The 17,787-nt window shown below is 42.8% G+C and overlaps 1 protein-coding gene across 1 annotated transcript in view; it reads left to right on the top strand.

The window, feature by feature from the left end:
• The first annotated feature begins 7,292 nt into the window (after positions 1 to 7,292).
• The window catches only part of LOC125454947 (CAP-Gly domain-containing linker protein 4-like), a 265,594-nt gene continuing 255,099 nt past the window's right edge, over positions 7,293 to 17,787 (top strand). The window contains exon 1 of the mRNA XM_048536323.2: positions 7,293 to 7,436. The gene's annotated coding sequence lies outside the window, so the exon portion shown is untranslated. The remainder of the gene's footprint in view (positions 7,437 to 17,787) is intronic.

The following is a 17,787-nucleotide window of genomic DNA, read 5'->3' on the forward strand; positions in this document are numbered from 1 at the left end:
TTTCACCAATAAAGACAATTCCAAATGTACTGTTGCTGGCCTGTGTATCAATAAATAACAAGTTGTTTGTTAGCTGCTATTGATAAATATTCTTTACTTGATTTAGTTCAATTAATGATCGCAAAAGAAAACTATTAGTTTTTTTTATTTCTTCCCATCTCTCAAACATTCCTAAGCACTGGAATAGAAATTTTAGATTTACAAAATATTACAGCATTTAAATTATTGCCTGTGCAAATCTTTTAACATAAGTTGCCTTTTCTAGTCCTTGTATAGTTTTAGTAGTCCATCAACTATTTTAATTTTAATTTTCAAACTGTAGAAATTAAATTAGCAAAGATACTGTGGACAAGATTTAAGATATGCTTTCAGCCTTCTAGAACAATGTGAATGAACTAGATAGGAAGCTGTAGTTTATTTAGAATTGTGTAATGAGACAAGGTGAATTGTAATCTTGGGTGACAGGCAAAGATCTTCTGTCTGACCTGAAGAGTACAATTTGAAAAGCTCCAACAACAGGACCGTTTTTCAGCAGGGCTCCATTTCTAGACTACAAAGAAACTCATTCTGTGAATTTTCAGAACAATATATTCTAGTCCTAAACAAAATCATAAACAAATCCAATTGTTTGGACATCTGACAGTTCTTATGTAGTGCAGAATTACCATGAAAGGCTTACTACATTCCTCTTTCACAGCAGTCGGCTGCCATATTCTGGAATTTATCAAGGAAGACCCAGCAAGTTTGATAGCTGCTGTAAAATGATAAGTATATAAGGTGAATGTGAGGTTAGATTGCCAGTTAGGGACAGGGTGCCAAATGACTAGGGTAGATTACAAAGTGGGTTGGATGTGGTGGGTAGGATGCCAAGTCATCTCTGGGTTGAGTGATGGGGGGCGTGCGGTGTGGCATGGTTTGACAGTGAGTGTCAGCTCCAGATGAGGTCGAGTGGGTGAACAGGGAATCAGGTTGCCAAAACCAAATACAGCGGATCAGGCCCAAAGCAGAAAAGGGGGATGGGCCTACAGCCAGAGCAAGGGGAAGGATTCTGCTCTTGAGGGTGCACGGTGGGTGAGAAGGGCTAGTTTCTAGGTTCGGGGGGAAAGGTTTTGGCAACAATGGAATGAAGTTGGGGCACGGATCGGGTCCGTCCGTAGTGGGAGAAGTGGGTCAGGTTGAATGGGGGGAAATCCCGGGAGCAATTCTGCAGCAGATAGAGGGTCAGCTTTTGTGGGGTGAAGGGGTCGGGAGAGCCTTGTATAAAATGAGTGAAGGGGTTCTTGTCTGGACCAGGGCAAGACTATAGGGAGTGTAAGTGGTCTGGGGTGGTGTAGTTGGGGATGTGAAGGAAGTATGGGGTCAGTTGAATAGTAACTAAGGATTTAGATGATGTATTTAATGGTCTAAATTTTCCTGAATAATTATTTTACTCAATTTCATCAGAACCTTCCAAATTCTCTGCTTTAAATGGTGACTTTGTAGGGAAATTGATGAGGGGAAAATTCAATTTCTTGGGCAATATCTTCAATGCCTCCACTAACCAAATCCAATCTAAGCTGGAATAATGACTATCTGGCCACCAGAAAACTTGGGCCCTTGTGTCCAGAAATATTTAAGTCAGCTCCTTCCCTTTTGGCTAGTCTCTTATCAGGATTTTACATTGATATGCACCTACTGACAACTGCAGCCCACTAACTTTATTTAATGCTACAGGAGATCCTCAAATGCCTGTCTTCCTCAACTGAGAATTCCCCACGATCATGGTTGACAGGGCCCTTAGCTATGTCCAACACATTTCCTGCACTTCTGCCCTCACCTCTTCCTACAAGAGTTGCCAAGTCCTCAGTTTCCACCTCGCCAACCTCTGCATCCACAAGATTATAAGCTGCTACCACCAGACGCACATTCCCCTCCACTTCCTTCTCCGCATTCTATAGGAATTGTTTCCTCCAGCATGACCTTTTCTACTCCCAAGACCTCACTTTCGGCCCACAGCACCTTTTCCACTGCAGTTGTAAAAGGTGCAACACTTGCACCTTTGGTTAATAAGGAGGGAGGAGGTAAAGTCCCTCACACAACTTTCAGGTGAAGTAGTGATTTCCCTGCACTTCATTCAGTTTAGTCTACTGTATTCAGTGTTTACAATGCTTGCCTCTGCATGAGGGCACAGGCAGGTGTTCCACAAAGTGGTCTCTCAAAGTCTCTAAAAATGATCCAGAGATTCCAATTGCCTGTCACTTCATCACACTGCAATGTTCCCATTGCCAATATTTTCACACTGGCCTGCTGTAGTACTCAGCAAGGCTCAAGGCAAGCTGGATGAACAGCACCTCATCTGCTTGGACAGCATAACTATATCTTAGTGTGTCTGACCCAACATGGAACTTAACAATTTTAGAGCATAAATGAGGCTGTTGATTTGGTTACAGTTCAGATGTTTCGTCACTAGGAATCAGGATACCACACAAACCCACAGCCACACTATGCCAAACACCCCATTACCCATGACATGCAGAACTAATGATGTGTACAAAATATCATGCAAGGTCTGCTGAAAACATTACACTGGCCAGAGAGGAAGGAAACTAGCCAGCAGGATACATGAACACCAGCTAGCAGCAAAACAACACGACAAATTTTCCTTCATTTTAGTACACTCTGACAACAAAGGCCATCAGTTTAACTGAGACAACGTGAGTGTCCTAGCTCAAACCAAACACAGACATGCACGGGGATTCTTTGAGGCCTGGTTCTCCACCCATAATGCAATCAATAACATGGAATTAGACGTCCATCTACAAACCCTTGCAAAAAACACTCAGAAATGACACAAAGCATCTCAACCGATTGGATCATATAAATACTTGAGCAGGGTAGAACAACATTGCTTCATCTGAAGCTCCACTGATGTGACGAAACATCCTAACTATTACCAGCCAACTTGGCAAGCAAATCAATGATCTCACTCACAACCTGAGTTACAGATCTTTGCAAGAACCTTAGAGCATAAATACCATCTTCCATGCCATGCCATTCCTATCTACCAGCTCAGGTGGGTTGCTTTCAGCACTGCTAATCCATTTTCAACTAAATACCTGGGAGGCAGTGGATCTTGCAGCTGCTCCTGGGTTTGCAAGTTTAGTTAAAGATTGATTATAGTTTTATTTTAAAAAGTTATTAGTTATATTTCACAAGATATTTATTTATTTTGTTTCATTAACATTTAAAAAAACTTGTGACCCTGAAAATCTTGTTTTAGAAAAAGGTGCATTTGAAAAATTGTGATTTGTTTTTTCAAACGTACTTTTTTTTTAAAAAATGAGCTTTTCACGGTCTGTAGTGAACAGCTGAGATTTTTAATTCTAAATGCATAAGTTAAAAAAGACTGTGCCTCAAAGAGGTTTGTTTTTTACGTTTCTGGTTTTCAAAACAGAATTTTTGCACTTATTTTTTAAAATAAGGAGTTGGGTTTTCAGTTTGGAGTCCTACATAAGATTTTTTTGAGGAATTTACTGAACAGGAGTTTTTTTTAAATAATTCAGTTAATCAGCTAAGTGGTCAATTTTGTAAGTTTTATAGATTTGATATTTTAATTTTTACGCATTTTTACATTATTTTCTGTAGGTAATGAAAGTTTATTTTATACATCAGGTGTTATTGAAAATTCCTTTCTTTAGGCTTAATGTTATTAAGGGCATATATGAGGTACACAGTGAGATGGCTTGTAGATTTTGAAAAGTGATTACACAGCAGGATCAGTCGGATACATGAGTGACTCAGAAAAGGTAAGATAGTTCAAAAGTCTCTAGTGATTATTCCTCTATCAAATAGATATTCAGTTTTTAGAAATATTGAAGGGGATGGTCTGTCGGCGGAAAATGGAAGAGACAGTCAGTTATTGGACACTTGGAATGATTCTTATGTTAAGCAGTGTTTGACAAGATTTAATAGAATTATTGTTATAGGGGACTGTCCTGTCAGGGGCATAGAAGGGGAGATTCTGTGACAGCGAGTGTAAATTTAGGTTGGTTTGTTGCTTTCCTGGCACTAGGATTAAAAGGACATCTGTAAATATTTCAAGCATGTTGTTAAAGGTGAGACTAAGAAGCCAGTAATTATTGCACACGTTAGTCAGAAAGACATTTTTAGGGAAAAAATTAAGATAGTATGTAATGAATTTAAGAGCTTAGGTAGAACATTGAAAGATGGAACTTTAAAAGTAGTAATTTCTGGTTTATTCCCAATGCCAAACACAAAGGACAAAAGGAAGAAAACGATAAAGGAGATAAATTAATGGCTGAAGACCTGATGTATTGTTCAGAGATTCATGTTTTTGGACAATTGAAATGTCTTTGGGATAGCAAAGACCTGTTCAAGAAGAATAGGTCTAACCTGAACTGGAAAAGGACCAGAAGCTTAGCATGGAGATTTGCTTGTTCCATTATGTAAGATATTATACTGATAGAGAGGAGGAGTGGATGAATTCTAAGTAGCAGTGTAAATAGAAGAATTGATGGGGAAGGTCCTGAATATGAAGAGAGCATGTCAATTTGAAAAGAAAGCTCGACGGGCAGAGTATGTAGTAATTCCAAAGCACTAAATTGCATTTATTTCAATGTAGGGGGTCTTACAGGTGAGGCTGATAAACTCATGGCATGTTTAAGAACATTGGATTAGGATGTCATCGCTGTTACAGAAACTTGGAAGAGAGATGGACAAGACTGGCAGGTTGATGTTCCAGGTTTTCGATGCTAGACCAAGTATAGGGAAGGAGGCAAGAAAGGAGGGTACAGTGGCATTTTTGATTAAGAAATACATTACTGCTGTAATGTGAGAAGCTATTTCTGAAAAATTATCCAGTGAAAATATATGGGTAGAAATTAGAACTAAGAAAGGAAATATCACTGATGGGATTGTACTATAAGGCCCCAATACTATGACGGAAATTGCAAAACAAACATGTATGGAGATTTTAGATATATGCAAGCAGAATGTTGTAATAATGGGGGATTTTAATTTTCCAAACATTAACACTACGGTTCCCCAAATCAAAGGTTTGGATGGTGAAGAATTTGTCAATCTGTTCAAGAAAAATTCCTTCATCAATATGTGGATGCTCCCACTCGAGAAGCCACAAAACTAGACCTTCTTTTGGGCAATAAGGCAGGGCAGGTGATTGAAGTAAAAGTGGGGGGCACTTTGGGTTCAGTGATCATAATTCTTATTAGTTTCAAAACGGCTATGGAAAAGGATAAGCCTTTCATAAAAGTTAAAAGTGTTTAATTGGAGTAAGTCTAATTTTAATGGTATCGGATAAGAACTTTCAAAAGCAGGTAAAAGGATGTTTGACAAGTGGGAGGCAGTCAGTAGTGTACTGATGAGTTCAGAGGCATTACCATCCTGTTAGAGTGAAGGGTAAGGCTTATAAAATTAAGGAAAAATGGATGAATAAAGATATTGAGGTTCTAGTCGTGAATAAAAGAAAATCTTATTTTAGGTGCAGACAAGTTGGTTCAGTTGAATCTCTTTTATCAACATAAAGGGTGGGTGCATTCTTAAGAAAGAAATCAGGAATGCAAAGAGGGCATATGAGATAGCATTGGCAAATAAGGTTATGGAATCCAAAGAGATTCTACAAATACATTAAGAGCAAGAGGTTGACTAAAAGTAAAGCAGGACCTCCTAAAGATCAAGAAGGTCACTTTTTTTTGAACCTCAGGACATGGGAGATACTAAATGAATATTTTGTGTCAGTTTTTACTGAGGAGAAAGAAATGGGGTCTAGAGGATGCAGATAAATAAACTTTGATGTTTTAAAAACAGTTCATCAGTTAAATTTTTTATGCAGATGGTTCACCTGTGGAATGAACGTCCTGAGGAAGTGATGGATGCGGGTACAATTACAACATTTAAAAGATAATTGGAGAGGTACGTGAATAAGAAGGGTTTGGAGGGATATGAGCTAGAATCGGGCAGGTGGGACTAGTTTAATTCGGGATTATGTTCGGCAAAGACTGGTTGGATGGAAGGATTTGTTTCTGTGCTGTATGACTATGACTGCTCATACACCCATTATCATCAACCCTTCGTTTGCCTACCCCGCCCACTAATCCGCTCACTCCTTCCAACACATCCCAACCCCATCACCAGCAGAAACACAACATTTTCCGGGCAGCTATTAGTTCTGGAGGGGCACTGGACTCGAAATGTTAATTGGTTTCTCTTCACAAATGGTGCTAGGTCTGCTCAGTTTCTTATTTAACATGCTCGTATATTCACATGTCCTTTATACACAATTTATATTCTAAGTATAACGTACCAAAACGTGAACAACTCGTTATGTGTGCCTTTGCTGAAAAAGATGAAAAAAGCCGTCGAGACATCGCTGGAAAAGTTTTGAATTTGAATTTCCCATATTATCACTGTCACTTGCCACAATCACACGAAAGTAAGTGTATAATGAAATTTAAAAAAAACAATAATTGTACAGCAATAGTCCGATTCACTAATGAACTCAAATAATGCGTAAGTGATTGAGAACTTCATTTGGCAACTTATAAGAACCTTAATACCAAACTGCAGTAGACTGCATTTTGTAATACTTTATAATTATTTGTATGCTGAAATTATCAAGTTTGAAACCTCTCTGATGTGCACTTTTCTATTTTAATGACTGTCTATGACTGCTATGAATTACGACTTATAACAACCCTGCACCTGCCACCACGAAGATCGTTCAATAAACCAATTACAAAACCAACCCGAGATAACATGGTGTAGAGTTGGATGAACACAGCAGGCCAAGTAGCGTCAGAGGAGCAGGAAGGCTGAGGTTTCAGCATATAGGCCTTCCCAATTTGGCCCTAACCGTGACAATGTCCAATGGATTACAGAACCAACCTACATTACGACTTAAGGACATCTCAAAACACAAAATAGGGGCAGGGGCACAAAAGAACAGACTACTCTCCCTCAATCTTTGTTGTAAAGTGCCAGCCTGTATTTCTTTGATACACGAGTACCCGAAACGTTAACTCTGATTTTTTTCTTTGCAGACGCTGCCCACTAATCCAGCTATTTCTGTTTTTCTTCCTGATTTACAGCATGCGCAGTTCTTTCGGTTTTCATCCTGAGAACGACCCACTTAGAGTGGCACCATAATTACTACCACAATCATGCCCTAACTTAAAGTGGCCCCAGTCAGTTAAACCGCTCCCGCTTCAAGCAGCTAACCAAACCGAGCTCGAGCTAGGCCGCTGGAGGCGGCGCCTGCGCACTGCTGTCAGCCCTCCTTCGTCCGGCGGAGGAGTCAGAGCGCGAGCGGGGGCGCAGTTATTTACCTTGGCACCGCTGGAGCGATCATGTTACTCAATGCAGAATCTGTCAGAGTTCGTAGTATCGAGCGTTGAAATCCGACCACCGGCACTTTTCGCTGGGTAAGACAATAATTATCATCCGCAACGTCGTTCCTTAAACTGAGGGGGGACGATAGTTTTTAATGGTCGAACGTCTCATACGCGAGAGATCCGATTTATTTTTTTTGTTTGTTTTCGGTCAGTGGTGAATGGATCTTTACCCCTTGAAACGTGATCCAATGGGCAGTAAGCGTAATACCGTCCAGTGACCCCTGTGCTGTCTGATGTTAACAGAACCTGTCAGGTGTGTGATCGTTTAGGGATTTGGCTGGTTTAGTGGTTTTCTGCATGGATCACAATCCAGAGGCCTGAGCCACTGATCTGGAGACGAGTTCACATCCCATCAGTCGAGGAATTTAAATTCAGTTGAGTAAATAAACTAATGCCAGTAATAGTGAGCCTGCGGCTACTGGCTTGTCATAAAATCTCTCTGGTTTCCGGATAGTCTTCAGAGAAGGCAATCTGTTACCCTTACTTGGTTTGACCTATTTGTGATAATTGATGTAATGTATTTGACTCTAAACTGCCTGTTGAAATATCTGAGGGAGCCATTCTGTTGTATTAAGCTCAAAAAGTATAAAATGAAAGAAATATAAGTAATAAAATATAAGAAAAGTGACCGACCACCAGACATGCAGTCAACTATCACTGTCTTACTGGTCTTAATGCCTCAGCTCATGCAACTCTTTAAAGTCCTTGCTAAAGTTGAGTAATCTGCTAAAATTTAGAAAATTTTGGCCCAGATTGCTTAAGTAACAGTCTAAATATAATAATACGCAGAATCCTACCTTCCAGTCAATGCTGGATCTCTCCATCACCATTTCTGGTTATGTCCTGTTCCATCAAAAGGACATGTTGAACTTGGATGAAACATTCAAGGTAACAAGGCACATCATATACTCTAGGTGGGGGATCTTCAATGTTCTTTACAAATAGTAACTAGGTAACATCATTACTGGCTGATCTGGCTGTGTCCTGAAGGGTATAGCTCCCTGGTTGGATGTGTAGATGGTGATGATATAATATGAGAGAACATGCACTTGTGTCTGCTTCTCATTGGTTTACCAAGGTATCTATCCATTACATGTAAGAGGGATCACTACACAGTTCTCAAGGAGACAGTGTTCTGTCTTCATGCAGAGAACAAATTTCATCATGTTGTGTGCCAGTGTCTCAGATACCTCCTCCTACCTTCCCCTGGACCATGACCCCACCATGGCACATCAGGCCATTGTATCCACTACAGTTATGGAACTCATTTCATCTGGTGACCTCCCCCCATCTGCTTCCAAGCTAGTAGTCCCCCAACCCCGCACAGCTCGTTTCTACCTCCTGCCAAAAATCCACAAACAGGACTGCCCAGATAGACCCATTGTTTCAGCCTGCTCATGCCCCACAGAACTCATCTCTTCCTACCTTGACTCAATCTGCTCCCACCTAATTCAATCCTGACGCACATACATCCATGATTCATCTGACACCTTACAACAGTTTCAAAGCTTCCAGTTTATTGTCTCCAGCCACCTCCTCTTTTGCAATCCCTTTACACATCCATTCCCCACCAGGAGGGTCTTAGAGCTCTCCACTTCTTCCTGGAGCAAAGACCTGAACCATCCCCACCCACTACCACCCTTCTCCGCTTGGCTGAGCTTGTCCTCACCCTCAACAACTTCTCTTTCAACTCCCGTCATTTTCTTCAGATAAGAGGGTTTGCCATGGGTACCCGCATGGGCCCTAGTTATGCCTGTCTCTTTGTGGGGTACGTGGAACATTCCTTGTTCCAGTCCTATTCCAGCCCCTACCCACAACTCTTTCTCTGATACATCGATGACATCATCGGTGCTGCTTCCCTCTCTCATCAAGAATTGGAAAACTTCATCAATTTCACCTCCAATTTCCACCCTGCCCTCACTTTCACCTGGTCTATCTCTGACTCCTCCCTTCTCTTCCTCGACATTTCTGTTTCCGTTTCTGGGGGTAAACTGACCACTAATATCCATTACAAACCCACCGACTCCCACAGCTACCTGGACTATACATCCTCACACCCCACTTCCTGTAAAGACTCCATCCCATTCTCTCAGTTCCTCCATCTCCGTCGCACATGTTCAGATGAGGCCAACTTTGACAAGGGAGCCTCCGAAATGTCCACATTCTTTCTCAACCGAGGATTCCCCAGCTCCGTTGTTGACAGGGCTCTCAATCGGGTCCGACCCATCTCCTGCACTCTGCCCTCACCCCTTCTATTCCCTCCCGCAATAGCGATAGGGCCCCCCTTACCCTCACCTACCATCCCACCAGCAGGGACCGTTCCCTCTGGGACACCCTGGTCCACACCTCCTTCAACCCCAACACCGTCCCAAAGCCCTACATCACCTTCCTCTGTAACCAGCGAAGGTGCAACACCTGCCCATTTACTTCCTCCCTCCCCAGTATCCAAGGGCCCAAACATACCTTCCAGGTGAAGCAACACTTCACCTGCACTTCCAAGAGTCTAGTCTACTGCATTCGCTGCTCACAATGTGGTCCCCTCTACATTGGGGAAACAAAGCGCAGACTTGGTGACCCTTTGCAGAACATCTACGTTCTGCTCGTAAAAAAGACCCTGAGCTACCTGTTGCCGGCCACTTCAATGCACGACCTTGCTCCCTGGCCAATATCTCTGTCTCCAGCTTGCTACAGTGAAGCCCAGCACAAGCTGGAGGAACAACACCTCCGGACTCAATATTGAGTTCAATAATTTTTGGGCCTAAACTCACCCATATCCCAGTCCCCCACCCCACACACCAGGCCCTGTTACCACCCCCTGCACATCCCCTGTTGTTAGTCACTAACAGTCCCCATTAACAACTGTCACCCTCCCAGCCTGATCGTTAGCAACTCCTTTGTCTGTCCAACTGTCTTTCTCTCTCTTTGGGCTCTATCCTATCGTTTACTCCTTACCCCACCCACCTCCCTATTTTCTGCTATAAACTGACGTTCTCCCAGCCACCATCTGTTCTGAGGAAGGTCACCGGACCCGAAACGTTAACTTTTTTTCCTGCTCCACAGATGCTGCCAGACCTGCTGAGCTTTTCCAGCAACTTTGTTTTTGTTCATCATTTTATCAACTGGATTCTGGGTACTCCAAGATGGAGGATGTGAAATAATTGTGGCTGTAAGAGCTGCTCCTTTTTTTGAGGTATTTTCCCTGTTGGAGCTGATTTTCTCGAATTATAGGAGCAATAATCACTATTTTAAGCTGTTGCATTGGTTTGGAACTTTTGGGGATAAAAAGATCAAAAACAGCACTTTAAAAAGGAGGAAAAGAGACAAAGGCAATAACCACATGTGAAGTGATTCAAACAGAGCAGTAAACCTGCACAGCTGTCTGACTCAATAGTAACCCACGTAGCTAACTGCCTTTGCTGTTTGATTTCAAGTTCTCTGGACATTGTAGTTCACTCTAAGAAAAATAAACAAACAGCATTATTCAAAATTAACCTTGCAGAAACCTGTATGGAGGAGCTTACAGGAGGGGAGCAGTTAAGTGGCTAGTTTTAAAGTGTAACCTTACTGTTTTCTTGTAAATCTATGATAGTGAGTGAAGTGGGTACTTTTTTGATTGTATATTTTTATTTAGATCTGTTTCATGATTAAACTTTAAAAGATATAAAACATACCTACTAAATTAGCCTGGAGCTGTGTTTTTAGAGCAGTAGACTGTGCTATTTTGTGCTAGTTGGATGTGGGAGATTAGGGAGAGTTTCAATGTTACTGATGATTATGTTTGCAGGAAATGCAATTAAGGTTTTAGAGGGGATTTGTAGCTTGGGTTGTGAATGTTGTGGCTGGTTGGCTCCCCAAGCTGGCTTGTTGTTCCACAGATGTTTCATTACCCTGCTGCGTAATATCATACGTGCAGCCTCCAATGAAGCGCTGTTGTGTTTTCCTGGCTCGTATTTAAACTCCAGAGTCCATTGAGCTGGATTACTTCACTTCCGGTTTTCCTTCGCAATGGAGTGTAATTGGTTGTGAACTCTATCAGATTGCATGGATCGATTGGAGCAGCAATTAGAGGCAATGAAGAATATACAGAAGCTAGGGGGTGTGATGGATGGCAGTTACGGGGAGAGAGATAAACTGAAGGTAAAGCCATGTAGATGGATGACCTCCAGGAAAAGAAGGAAAGGAAGGCAGGTAGTGCATGAGTATCCTGTAGCTATCTCTATCTCAAACAAGTATGCTGTTTTGGAAAATGTAAGGGGCATTGGACTCTGAGGGTAAAGTTGCACAGACAGACAGGTTTCTGGTACTGAGACTGGCTGTGACCTAACTACAGGTACATAAGCTCCCAAGCGATCAATTATGATAGGGTACTGTCTAGTCAGAGGCACAGACAGACGTTTCCACATCTAACAGCGAGAAATCAGAATGGTGTACTGCCTTCCTGGAGCTAGGACAAGGATATCTTGGTGAGCGTGCAGAATATTCTCAAAGGGCAGACAGACCAATAGGAGGTTGTTGTACACATTGGAATCAATGACACAGGAAGAGAAAAGAATGAAATTCTGAAGCGAGAACATAGGAACTTAGGCAGGAATTTAATAAGTAGGTCCTTGAGGGTAGTAATTCTGGATTATTCCTGCTGCCTCAAGCTAATGAGGGTAGGAATAGGAGAACAGAGCAGATGAATATGTTGCTGAAGAGCTGTTGCAGGGGAGAACGATTCACATGTTTGGATCATTGGAATCTCTTCTGAGGCAGAAGTGACCTGTATAAGAACGATAGATTGCACCTGAATTGGAAGGGGACTAATATACTGGCGGGGAGATCTGTTCAGGCAGATTTAAATTTGTAAGGGGTGGGGGTGGGACCAAGGGAGATAATGAGGAAACAGATCAGTCTGAGACTGGTACAGTTGGGAAAAGGAGTAAGTCAAACAGTCAGGGCAGGCAGGAACAATGCAGAGAAGTAGGTATTATTGATAATTTAAACTGCATTTATTTCAATGCAAGAGGCCTAACAGGTAGGGCAGATGAACTCAGGGCATGGCAGGGAACATGAGACTAGGATATCAATGCAATTACAGAGACGTGGCTCAGAGGTGTACAGGACTGGCAGCTTAATGTTCCAGAGTATATATGCTATAGGAATGATAGAAAGGGGGACAAGAGAGGAAGAGGAGCAGCATTTTTGAGTAGGGATAACATTATGGCTTCACTTAGAGAGGACATTCCTGTAATACATCCAGGAAGGTTATTTAGGTAGAAGTGAGAAAAAGGAAAAGAATGATCAGTTTATTGGTATTGTACTGTAGACCTCCTAATAGTCAGCAAGAAACTGAGAAACAAATTTATAAGGAGATTTCAATATTGAGTTCAATAACTTTAGGGCTTGAACTTTCCCATGTCCTTACCCCATATCCCACACACCAGGCCATGTTACCTCATAGTCTGCTATTATACTCAATTCATTGTTAGCCACTAAAAATCTCCATTAATAGCTATTCATCTTCCTGGTCTCGTCTCTCCTTTGTCTGACCATCTGTTCTCACTGTTTGGGCTCTATCTCTAACTATCATCTACTCCTTGTGTCCTCCTCCCACCCTATCCTCTGTATATAAATTGACGTTTTCCTAGATACTATCAGTTCTGAAGAAGGTTCACTCAAATCAAAGGGGTGGCCGAGAGTCATCACAGTGGAATTCTGGGCGACATCGTCACGGTCATCATGACTGTACAGTAGGTCAGAGAGAATCTGGTGTCAAGGTATGGTTAAACCTGAAATGTGACATTGCTTCCCACCCTCCCTCCTCCTCTGATCAAACAAACAGGGGCTCTGTGAGGAGGATGACTAGCAAGGTTAAGGTGGAAAAGAGAGCAGCCATTAAGAGAGTGGGCCAGAATTGGAGTGGAAGCCCTGAGGCCTTTGCTCAAGAGGTTTCAGCCTGAGGATGCTCAAGGGCACAGGGAAGGGCTCTTTAACTATTTCTTTCTGTCTAGATTGAAGGTAGAAGGGATGGCAGTTAGAGCAGTAGCATGTTCCTTTTGCACAATATGGAAGATCAGGGAGACTTCCAGGGTCCCTGGTGGCTACACCTGTGAGAAGCGCACCAGGGTGCAACTCCTGACAGATTGTATTATCAGTCGCCTATTGGTAGAATCTATCATTAAGGAAGAAATAGCAAGACATCTGGATATAAATTGTTCCATTGGAAACACCCAGCATGGGTTCATGAAGGGTAGGTCATGTTTAACTAATTTGGTGGAATTCTTTGAAGACATGACTTGCGTGGTGGACAGTGGGGAACCTGCAAATGTGGTGTATCTGGATTTCCAGAAGGCATTTCACAAGGTGCCACACCAAAGACTGCTACATAAGATGACGTTCCACAGTATTACAGGTAATGTATTGACATGGATAGAGGATTGATTGACCAGTAGAAAGCAAGGAGTAGGGATAAATGGGTGTTTTTCTGATTGGCAGTCAGTGGTGAGTGGTGTTCCTCAGGGATAAGTGTTGGGACCTCAATTGTTTACAATTTACATAGATGATTTGGAGGTGGGGACTAAGTGTGATGTGTCAAAATTTGCAGATGACACGAAGGTGAGTGGTAGAGCAAAGTGTACAGAAGACACGGAAAGTCTGCAGAGGGAAATAGATAGTTTAAGTGAGTGGGTAAAGATCAGGCAGATGGAGTACAATATTGATAATTGAGGTCATCCATTTTGGTAGGAATAACAGGAAAATGGACTATGTTTTAAATGGTAAAAATTTGCAGCACACTGATGTGCAGAGAGACTTGGGTGTCCTTGTGCATGAATCGCTAAAAGTAGGATTGCAGGTGCAGCACTTAAGTAAAAAGGCAAATGGAATTTTGTCTGCCACTACTTGAGGGGATGGAGTTTAAAAACAGGGAGGCAATGCTGCAGCTGTATAGGGTCCTGGTGAGGCCACCCCTGGCGTACTGTATGCAGTTTTGGTCTCCTTACTTGAGAAGAGATATACTAGCACTGGATGGGGTGCAGAGGAGATTCACTGGGTTGATTCCAGAGTTGAGAGTGTTGGATTATAAGGAGAGACTGAGTAGACTGGGATTATACTCATTGGAATTCAGAAGAATGAGGGGAGAAACACAGAAACCTACAGCACAGGTACAGGCCCTTCGGCCCTCCAAGCCTGCGCCGATCAAGATCCTCCGTCTAACCTGTCATCTATTTTCTAACGGTCTGTGTCCATTTGCTCCCTGCCCATCCATGTACCTGTCCAAATATATCTTAAAAGACGCTAATGTGTCTGCGTCTACCACCGCCGCTGGCAACGCGTTCCAGGCACCCACCACCCTCTGTGTAATGAATTTTCCACGCATATCTCCCTTAAACTTTCCTCCTCTCGCTTTGAACTCATGACCCCTAATAATTGAGTCCCCCACTCTGGGGGAAAAAGCTTTTTGCTATCCACCCTGTTTATACCCCTCATGATTATGTAGACCTCAATCAGGTCCCCCCTCAATCTCTGTCTTTCTAATGAAAATAATCCTAATCTATTCAACCTGTTTTCATAATAGAGATCTAATAGAGACATATAAAATTATGAAGGGAATAGATAAGGTGGAGGCAGGAAGGTTGTTTCCACTAGCAGGTGAAACTAGGACTAGAGGGCATTGCTTCAAAATAAAGGGAAGCAGATGTAGGACTTGAGGTCAGGAGGAACTTCTTCACCCAAAGGTTGTCAATCTGTGGAATTTCCTGCCCAGTGAAGCGGTTGAAGCTACCTCGCTGAATGTTTTTAAGAGAAGGCTAGATAAATTTTTGAACGGTAAAGGAATTAAAGGTTATGGAGAGTGGGCGGGTAAGTAGACCTGAATGTCAAAAAGATCAGCCATGATCTTATTAAATGGCAGGGCAGGCTCAAGGGGCCAGATGGCCGATTCCTGCTCACAGTTCTTATGTTCTTATTTATTAGGGAACTGGAGCCGAAGCTGGATGCTCTCAGGATCATCCAGGGTGCAGGGAACATCATTGATAAGAGCTATAGTGAAGTGGTCACTTCTAAGGTGCAGGCTGCCGGAGAGGTAACTGAGGAAGGCAGATAGTGTAGGGTTCCCATGTGGCCATTCCCCTCAATAATAGGTACACCGCTTTGGATACTGTTGGGGAGGATGACCTTTCAGGAACTCGCAGCAGCCGTCAGCTCAGTGGCATTGTGACTGGCACTGAGGGTCAAGAGGGAAAGTGTGTGGTCAGACAAAGCGATACTGATGGAAGATTCAATTGTGAGAGGGTCAGACAGGAGGCGATTCTGTGGCTGCAAAAGAGACACCAGGATGGTGTGTTGCCTCCTGGGCACCAGGGCCAAGGATATCTCTGAGCGGTTGTAGAACATTCTGAAGAAGAATGGTGAACAGCCTGAGATCATTGTGCGTTTTGGTACAAATGACATAGGTAGACAAAGAGATCTGAGGAAGGGTCACCGGACCTGAAACTGTGTTTTTCTTCACAGATGCTGCCAGACCTGCTGAGCTTTTCCAGCGACTTTGTTTTTGTAGGCAGACAAAGGGATGGGGTCCTGCGAAATGAGTGTGGGGAGTTGGGTAAGAATTTAAAAAGCAGGAACTCAACGTTAGTGATCTCCGGATTACTCCCAGTGCCATGCACCAGTTAGGATAGAAACAGAAAGATAGGCCAGATGAATTTGTGGCTGAGGAGCTGGTGTAGGGGACAGGGTTTTCAGTTATTGGATCATTGGGATCTCTTCTGGGGGTAGACGTGATGGGTTGTCTTTGAACTGGAGGAGTTCCAATATCCTCACAGGGATTTGCCAGTGTTACCCGGGAGGGTTTAAACTAGTTTGGCAGGTGGTGAGACTGTGAATAAGAGAAGGGCCATTGAGAAATCGGGGAAAAATACATTAACTGTCGAGAGCAGGTTTACTATTCAGGATAGCCAGGGGCACAGTAAAGGGAGGGAAAATACTTCTGGTTTAAAGTGCATTTATTTCAATGCACGAAGCCTGACTGGTAAGGTCGTTGAGCTCAGAGTATCGATTGGGTCTGGGGCTGGGATATCATAGCCATAACAGAAAAATGGCTGAGAGAAAGGCAGGACTGGCAGCTAAATGTTCCAGGATCCAGAAGCTACAGGCATGACAGAAGTACAAGTAAGCAAGGAAGGGTGTTGTCCTTGTGATAAGGCAGGACATAACAATAGTGCTCAGTGAGGATATTCTCAAGGGGTTGTCAAATGAGGCCATATGGTTAGAACTTAGAAACAAGAAGGGGATGTCACTCTGTTGGGACTGTATTATAGACCCCTAAATAGCCTGGGGGGGCGGGTCCTAGAGGAGCGGACGTGTAGAGAAATTGGAGGTATCTGCAGGAATAATAGAGTAGTATTGCTTGGATACTTTGATTTCATCTGTGTTAACTAGGCCAACCAGAATGTAAAAGGCCTGGATGGGATGCTATTTGTCAAATGTGTCCAAGAAAGTTTCCTAAATCAATGTAAAGAGGGCCGTACTTGATGGGTGCAACTTTGGACCTCCTTAGTAAATGAAGTTGGGCAAGTGACTGAAGTGTCAGTCAGATAGCACTTTGGTCCAGTGACCATAACTCTCTTAGTTTTAAATAGTTATGGAAAAAGATAAGACAGGTCCACAGGTTAAGGTACTAAACTGGAGCAGGGCCAATTTTGGGGCCATTAGGCAGGATCTAGCAGAGGTTGATAGGGTGAGTTTGTTTGAAGGAAAAGGAATGACTGGCAAATGGGAGGCTTTTAAAAGTGTCCTATCAAGAGTCCAAGGACAGTATGTCCCTGTTAGGGTGAAAGGAAAAGCTAGCAGGTTAGGGATCCCTGGCTGACAAGGGACATTGAGCCTCCTGGTCAGGAAAAAGAAGAAGACATACATTGGGTTTAGGCTGTTGGGCTCAAGTGAATCCCTAGGTGACTATAAAAAGTGTAGGAGCACGCTTAGGAGGGAAATCAGAAGAGCAGAATGAGGGTATGAGGTGGATCTGGCAGATAACGTTAAAGATAATGTCAAGAGGTCCTTAAGCTATATTAAGAGTAAAAGGGTGTCTAAGGAGAGAATAGGTCCCCTTAAAGATCAGCATGGTCTTCGATGTGTGGAGCCACAGAAGATGGGAGAAAATTTTAATGACTATTTCTCCTCAATGTTCATTGAGGAGAGAATTGTGGATGCTAAGGAAATGAGGTAAACAAGTGTGATGTTTTGGACCACCTACACGTTACCAGAGAGGAGGAGTTTGGAGCCTTAAATTGCATTAAGGTGGATAAATCCCCTGGGCCCGATCAAGTCTATCCTTGGACCCGTGGGACAGAAGGGCAGAAATTGAAGTGGCCCTTGCAGCGATTTTTGCCTGACATCAGTC

This window comes from Stegostoma tigrinum, chromosome 9, assembly GCF_030684315.1.
Source record: "Stegostoma tigrinum isolate sSteTig4 chromosome 9, sSteTig4.hap1, whole genome shotgun sequence".
NCBI lineage: Eukaryota > Metazoa > Chordata > Chondrichthyes > Orectolobiformes > Stegostomatidae > Stegostoma > Stegostoma tigrinum.